Genomic DNA, 8,974 nt, shown 5'->3' with positions numbered 1-8,974 from the left:
TTTCTAAGGTTAGGAAAAAAATTATTAATTAATGATATAACAAAAAGCATAAAAAAATCATACCTAATACATCAAAAAATAAAATTTGAAAGTAACTACCTAAAATAAATTAATCATGTCACACCAAAAACTAATCATGAAATTTTCAACAAATAGACCAACATACATATTTACCCCTTAATTAATCTAGCATTTAATTATGATGCCTTTAAAATTAGAAAAATAAATATTAATTAATGATATAATAATATAATTCTCTAATTTAAGAACAAATAATTATATACATTTTTAGTATAATTTTTATAATTTATGTTTAGTATAATTAGTATATGTATTGATAACTTGAAAGTATATTAATATTATATAGCATACTGTTATATTAGCAATATTTTTTAACTTAATTACTCTTGGGAATGGATAAAAAAATCATAAATGATAAAGATAAAATTGAAAATTAAAAATATTATGTATGAAAATAAATGGACATAACTAATAAACCAAGATCATCTTTCAAATTCTTTTGAAATTAAATTAATCAAATTCTAATATTAGAATTAAACTATTTAAATAATATCTAAGGTATTTAATTCTAGACATTAGATACATATATAATAGAATCATTTTCGTAATGACAACTAATAGAAATAGTTTGACCAGATTGAATTTGTAGAATCTGTGTAAATTCAGACCATTCTCTTAATAATTAAGCCACATAATCTGTTATGCATTTAATGTAGTAAGGTATAGAATAACTACGTTCAACTCAATGAATAATTCAACTGCGTACCAAAAATAGCTTCATTACCTCTGCATTGAACTCTTACATCCATATAATTAATACACATATCAATGGAACTAACTCAGAATGGAATATGATAGATGTGATGCATTAAAAATGATTGCAGCAAAAGACAATCTTGTTGCAAGGACAAAAAAAATGAGTAAGAACACTCATTATATAATTAAAAGAATAAAAGTAAATTTAGATTCACAAAGAAATGAAAAATTATAATTGAAATCTTAAAATGATCAATTTTGATTAAAAAAAGAAAAGAAAAGTGAAGATTACATTATTATTATTATATGAAATAGTTAACGAAAAAGAAAACTAAAAAAATGAAACAAAAGCTGTGGTGTTCTAGAACTTACACTCATGAATACTAAATGAAATACTCTATATATAATATTTAGGAGGATATAAGAGAGAATCATTTTAATTATTAAAAAGATGATATAATAGGCTGTTATGATTGTTGACAAATCTTACATAATTAATTCTAACAATATAATTATTTGAAAGTGATACTTTATAGAAATAAGAAACAGAAGAAAGAAGCAAGTATATTGACACCACAATGTACTACGTCAGTATATTTGATGTCAGGATATAACCTATTGTAGAATAATATAATAATATAACACTACAAGAAATTACCGGAATAGCGACCGCTTTAACGACTGATTTTTCTTGAAAATTGGTTGCTAAACCCTTAGCGACCAATTTAGCGATCGATTCTGGTGGTCGCTAAAACCCTGGTCGCAAATTAGAAAATAGCGATCAACTTCGGTCGCTAACCGTTAGCGACCGATTTTTGAACAAGGCCACCAAACTCCCACCAAAGAGTATCGGTCGCTAACATAATCGGTCGCTAAATAGTGACCGCATTTTCCATCGCTAAATCGGTCGCTGAGTAAATCGGTTGCTAAATGGCGACCAATTTTTTGGTCGCTAATGAAATCAGTGGCTAAATCGGTCGCCGATGCCTTATTTAAAAATCTAAAATCGGTCGCTAAATTGGTCGCTAATTCTTGAACTAAAAATCTAAATGGGTTGCTATATCGGTCACTATTCCTAATCTTATAATTATAGATTTTTACTAATTTTATATTTATCACTATTAAAACTTAATTTTCATAAATAATTAGATTTTCACAAAATATAAAAAAGAATCAAACATAGATCAATTTTTCAAATAAATATAAAAAACATTCACAATGTCTACATAACAATATAGAATTCAAAATATTAAAAATTCCTAAATACAACAAATTTATGATCCACATGGTAAAAATAATTCATGAACAATATAACTATGGTCTATTCAATATCTATTTAGACCAAACAATTGCATCTATCTCAGCTTGTGCACTCTAGTATAACTCGAGCCTCTTTCAAGGACACCACATCTTTCCATGATCGCAGAATCCTCATTTAGCAATGATGACAATCGCTTTTACTATAAAACAATATATCAAGATCAAATAAAAACAGCACAAGAACATTAAAAAATAATGTTCACTAAATACATGAAAGTATTGGAAAGTATTAAGAGAATAAGCATCATGCAAGCATCATGATATTGGGATTTGGGAAGAAAAACACCTTATTTCTGACCATAGATGATAGTTTAAATTACCAGTCAACATAGACCTCAGAAACAGGTTATAACTTATAACCATATCTCAGATGAAACAACATATTTCTAAATTTGTATGTATAAAACAGAGCAGACATTAAGTTATTCGTTCACATGCATAACTGCTATAAGGAATTGATAGAAACATTTGGGTTGTCATAAGCAGCTTAAGCTTTCGGACCATCAAAAATGTTAATGAAGTGTTTATAAGAAAAAAGAAAAATGCTTCTGTCAACAAGTGCACCTTTAGGGTACATTCTAAGTATTAAAACAAATTATCTACCATTAAATTGCCTTAATTACTCAACAGAATACTTTTCATATAATTAGCTTTGGGATTTTCAATCAGGATATTAAATGCATGTTCCTTTCATATAACAACTTTGTAGTCCTTAACATGTGATTTATACACATTTCAGAAACCCAAAAGTTAAATAAGAATATATCTATCAAAGAACTAGATAATAGTTTTTGGTGAAGGAATAAAGAAAAGGACTTAAAAATGACTAGGCAATATTAGCAAAGAGCACCTCTGATGATACACGATCCCAGGACTGTATAACACCAGTGTTAGGCCGTACAAAGTACTTCTTTGTCGAAGTGGTCTTACCTACAAAACAGCAATAACATAACATTAAAATTAGATAAAATCAGAAAGAAACAGCACTCGGGTGGAGAGAAACAGATAAAAGCAACATGAAGTTCATAGCAGAATGTGTAGTTTAAAAAAGTACCTTGAAAGCAACATAGTTCTCTGTGTTATTCACAACTTTAAGATCACAAAATGATTGCTTCTCCAGCTCAATTGGTCACAAGAATAACATAAGAAAATTTTGAATAAGAGCTCAAGTTTATCGAGGAAACGAGAGAATAAGAATTCATGTTTACATTATATAATATAAATTCTTCTGTTGAATATCAGAATAACTAAAAACATGTACAACCATATATTACAACATTATGTTGCCTAACGTGCTCTTCGATTTGCCAAATAGGGAGAACCATGAATCCATAATAATAATGCGCTCTAGAAACATAACAAGTAGAAATGGCTAAAAGCATATCTTAATGGTTCACTGAATTCTTAATAAGCCTTGTAATTAATAAGTACAACTACAAGTCCTTCAAAAACTAGTCTAAGATGAATCCATACAAATACTTGGTTAGCAATAGTTTCCTGTGCAAGTTGCAACTCTTTTTCAAGCTCTTAAATCAGCTTCTCTTTGAGAAGCAGCTGCTTGAACACTTCCAACCTACAAAATCATCAAATTAATTAGCACAGTTCCTTCAATTTATGTTGAAAACTTATTTTTGAAAGGTATTTTGATTCTGAATTTTGTACTTATTTATAAATCATGAATTTTTCCAGTACCTCTTCATTTAATCTGGATTGCCATGGCAGCCTTTAATATCTGATTTGTAAAATTCCTGCACTGCTGCAACCTTTTCCTATCATCCTCACACAATCCATTTGGTGGAAGCTTAGGAGATGGAAGCCACCATTTCTCTTCTTGCCTAATGGAAGTCCTACCCTTTCGGACGAATATGCATCATCACATTCCTTGGAATCACCCAATATTATTCCCCTATCAACATACCAAAACTTTGTATCCTGAAATCCATCAACATACTAACTTTGAATAGGAACCAAGTTATCTGCAAAAATAAAGCAAACCATATATTCAAATGAGAGAATTAGAAAGTAAATATTTGATAATAAAATGATACAAATATACAAACACATAAAGACAATCTTGTGACTCATCATATATGATGCTCAAGGCCAAAAAATAATAAGAAAAAAAAAAGAGTAGCTTTCCTGCATAAACATGCAACTACTATTATAATGTTGTGAGATGCAAAACAAAAATCCAAGACATTGTTCAAGGGGAATTAAGCATATGACACTTGAACCAACTTCAACTTATGTAATGAAACTAATCATTATATCAATACTATACTATTTGAGACTTGTGATGTAGCTAAGACTAAATTAATTGTTGAAAATGTCTAAATACAAAGAACTCTCTCTTGTGAGACAACATCAGCAAATTAATTAAATTGAATTATGTAAGAAGCATATGGCCAGTTTTGGTTTTGATTTTAAGCCTACCCCTCCCTTCCATGGATCAGGTGAGATTTAAAGTATTTTTAAGGATTTGACATGCAATAATCTTCTTTTATCTGAAGAGTGCACAATAATCACTCTACATTCTATAGAGGTAGAGTCTATCAAATGTACTTTCTGCTATCATCTACACATTGCATCCAAATTTGATTTAATAGCTGCAAGAAATTACAAAATGTTACTTATAACAAAATCACTGTATTATAAACAATCTGTTGATGAGATTAATATACTCTTCTATTTTCTCACATTTTCACTCTTAACACAAAAATTAAAAAAATATTGCATCATGGAAAAAATTATGAAGTTAAAAACGTTCAATCACTCTATAAACATCAATATGTAAATATCAACAATCAAATATTGAACTGAACATGTATAAGGAGAGAGACATCGAATCGCAGGTGGAGAACTGGAGATCGCATTACTGAATTGCAATTTCAGGAGCACAAATTGGCTTACATTCACGAAGAACATGAAAATCAAGATTCACAGGGCGAATTGAATATGATAACAAAGATTGGATCTGGAACTGGATCTGGATCTGAAGAAGTGATAATGAACATGGAGAACAAGAATGGTGAAATGCAATGGTGGCTGCGGGTGCAGAATTGCCGTGTGAGTTAGCATCAATGAAGAAAGAGCTGAGAATGGTGGCTGCAAAAATCGCGGAGCTAAGGGGGCAAGCAGAACAGGCTCTAAGAAGGACTCGATGGAAAGTGACTTCTCTCTCCATTCCGCCGGAGAGTGAGGGAGGCGGTGAGAGGGACGCTCTGTGAGGAGAGACCTTAGGGTTAGGGTTGAAAAGTGATGGTTTTTTTAATTTATTTTGAAATTTAGTTTGTTCCTATTATTTAAAATAGTGACCGATTTAGCAACTAATTAATTTGTAATTTTTATTTTTTAGTTGGTCACAAATTCGGTCGCTAATAGCGACTGATTTAGTGACCAATTGCTCTAATGCTAAGATTTTATAGTTGGTCGCTAAAATCGGTCGCTATATTAACCCTTAGCAACCGATTTAGTGACTGCTACCTTAGCGACCAACTATTTTATCAACATATTTTTAAGTCAGTTTCTAATTCGGTCACTATAATAGCAACCAATTTAGTGACTGAATGCTTTAAAACCTGTATTTTATAGTTGGTCGCTAAATCGATCGCTATGTTAACCCTTAGCAACCGATTTAGCGACCAACTTCTTAGCGACTAATTTAGCGACCAACCACCATAAAACTGGTTTTTATATTGGTCGCAAAATCGGTCGCTAAATTAAAAATAGCGACCGATTTAGACACCAACATACCCTAAAAGCTTGTTTTTTGTTTTGGTTACTAATTCGGTCGTTAAGTTAAAAAAATAGCGACCGATTTTAGCGACCAACTAGATTGGCTTTGTCATCGGTAGCTAAATCGGTCACTAATTTTTATTTTAGCGACAATTTAGTAACCAAGAGTGGGTGGTCACTAAATCGGTCGCTAATTGAAATTTAGCAACCAATTTAGCAACCGATTTTTTCTAAATCCTAGAAAAGTTTGATCGATCGCAAAATCGGTCGCTAATAGTGACCGATTTTATTGGTTACTAAAATCGGTTGCTATTTTGAAACTTTCTTGTAGTGTAATGATTATTATGACTGTTGACAAATGTTGCCTTAATTAATTATTAAATATTAATAAATATAATGATTTGAAATTTATATTTTCCAAAAATGAGAACCAGAAAAGAGTGAAAAGAAAAACATATGCACATTGTGACTGCACTATATTAGCATACTTGGCACCACAATACAACTTGTTATAAAATAATATAATGATAATGATGAGTAAAAGTAAGCCTAATAGTCTAATTAGGATAGTTTTATTTGTTAATAGAATTATATAAATACATATAATAAGAAGGTAATTAGTAATCAATAAATTAGTGATTGTATTTTTTTCTCTTTAGAATTCTTTCAATGGAATTATCTCTCCTCCTTTATTCTTCCTATCCTATGTTTCTTTTATTCTTTCCTATTTTAAAACATTCATGTTACAACAATGGTACTTTTATTGGCCATCATTTTCTATTTTACTCTTAGTAAATGAATATTCTAATGATTTTCTAACTTATGCTAATAATGTTAGGGTGAAGAATCTTGGAATTTTAATTCTTGTTTTATTAGGGGATTGAAAAATCATATTCATAGAGATTTTTTTGAAATAAAAATTACAAATTCTCTTCTAGATGTTTGACTAAGTACAAGAATTTGTGAAATTAATTTTGAAGAGGAGGAGTATTCAGATCTAAAATTTCAAGTAACAAAAATGTATGCACAAGGCTATATCATTTCAAATTCAACAACAACATCAAAACATCTAAAACAACCAAATTAAGAGAAAATTACATAATACAACCCGGCAAAAAATTGCAGGTTTAGACTCAGATTTAAGATTTAAGATTCACAAATTAACAATGAAACTCCAAACAATCTGACAAAAAATCAATTAGATATCTAGATTCTAATTTAGAAGAGGACACACCAAAATTGCAACACATGAACTAAATTCTAGCTACGGTGGAGAATGCAAATCTTAACATGGCAAGGGCGGGAATGGTGCAGAGGCCACCACCAAAATCACCACATTTAAACTCGCACACACAGTGATCTTGGATGATGCTACAACTGAGAATATCTCGACAGAAGCAAACACACAAATGGATGTCGAAGTGGAGATCAAAGCAGCGATAAGCATCTTATGATGTCTTCTTCGTCTCCTATTCAATCAATTCATGAATTTGTTAGACAAGCTGACAGTGGCACGAGAAGCATGACTAACAGTCGCACCGAGCACGACGACGTCGCAAAGGAAAATGTGGAAGACAGAGTCGCAATGGTTAAAGGTGAAGTAGTGACAGTGGAAAAACAGAGATCTTCGAAGCTGTGGGCTCCACTGCATCCTTCCATCCATGGCTAATTCATCACCACTCATGGTGGCGGTGTTTCGTTGGGACCGTGGTAGGGGTTTGGCAGCAGCATGAGATCGCCTTTGCTACTCGGAGAGGTTGTAGGTGGTGTTGGCTCTCAAATGGTGGAAAGAATGGCTGAGAGAGTGGCAAAAGCTAAGGATGCAATTCTTCTTTCTATGTGGGAACATGAATGACAATGAGGGGAAGATGTTTGTTTCTTCCTCATGAGTGGGCTTTCACTATGTATGTCTAGCCCAACTTCGATCTCAGCATTATGGGCAACTCTTGGGACAACTTCTAAAAAAATTTATTTTGAAAATCTAATGGGCCTATGTTTTTTAAGAATGGGATCCTGGTGGTATTTTTTTTAGTAGAATAGAAATAAAATAGAAAATATAGGTTTTAAGATTAAATGTTCTTTTTATTAATTATAATTAGGATTTACAATTTTTTTCACAATCTTGAGGGCAAGGTGATGAATCCATATTTGACGATAAATTTTGGATTGATTTGAGTGGATTTCATCATATAAACCCATATTTATTCATCTAAATAGCATACTTTAGTGTTTTCTCTCGAAATTGTGCCTAATTGCAAAAACATGCTATTTTTGTGCTTAATTTAATCAATTTTATTCCACTTTCATTCCTTTCAATGCCTTGATGTGTTTGATGAGTGATTTCAGGTGTAATAGGCTAGAATGGCTTGACGAGAGTGGAGGAGAAGCATGCAATAGGGAGAAAACATGAAAAAATCAAAGGAGGAGTACACAGCCATGTGTGCGTACGCACAACATCTTGTGCGTATGCACAAGAGAAAAATTCAGCACGTGTGCATACGCATACATCTGTGCGTTCACACAAATTAGTGCACGTGACTCACTTAAAGGAAAATGCTGGGGGCGATTTCTGGGCCTCCAGAGCCCAGTTTTGGACTTTTTGAAGCTGATTGAGTGGTATCTCAAAGGGGCATCATTCCATATCAAGTGGAGAGCAATTAGGGTAGATTAAAAACATGTTTTAGGTCATATTCTAGAGAGAGAAACTCTCCCTTCTCTCTAGAATTAGGATAGATTAGGTTAGATCTCTCCTAGATTTAGGTTTAATTCTTGTTTTCATTTAGTTTTCCTTGCCATTTATTGTTCTTGCACCCTTGTTCTTTAATTCTACTTGTTATTTCTTTTATTTTGTTCCTTTATGTTTATGACACATTGTTACTTTTAATTTTAATTAACGCAATTCATGTTTTATGTCTCTTATTGCTTAATTTAGTTGTTATTATTGTCTTCTTGCAATTGGTAGTTGTAGGTTTTATTATTTCTTGTTATTTTATCATGCTTCTCTTTTATGCCTTCCAAGTGTTTGATAAAATATTTGGTTGGATTTTTGCCTAGTTTTTCACAATCTTGGTTGGGAAATTGGGTAATTAGGTGAACTTGAGTTGTGGATGTCCATTCTAAATTGTGTGAGGATTGTTAGTTG

General features: G+C 31.6%; 1 long non-coding RNA gene across 1 annotated transcript; it reads right to left on the bottom strand.

Moving 5' to 3' along the window:
* LOC110263412 lies at positions 2,767–3,220 on the bottom strand. The gene is made up of 2 exons (XR_002348993.1): positions 3,152–3,220; positions 2,767–3,027 (listed from the first exon to the last, which is right to left on the bottom strand). It is a non-coding gene; the product is annotated as an uncharacterized LOC110263412 (long non-coding RNA).

The sequence above is a fragment of the Arachis ipaensis genome, chromosome B06, assembly GCF_000816755.2.
Source record: "Arachis ipaensis cultivar K30076 chromosome B06, Araip1.1, whole genome shotgun sequence".
Taxonomy (NCBI): Eukaryota; Viridiplantae; Streptophyta; class Magnoliopsida; order Fabales; family Fabaceae; genus Arachis; species Arachis ipaensis.
Note: the sequence above shows the minus strand (reverse complement) of the source record. Positions and strands in the feature narration are given on the sequence as shown.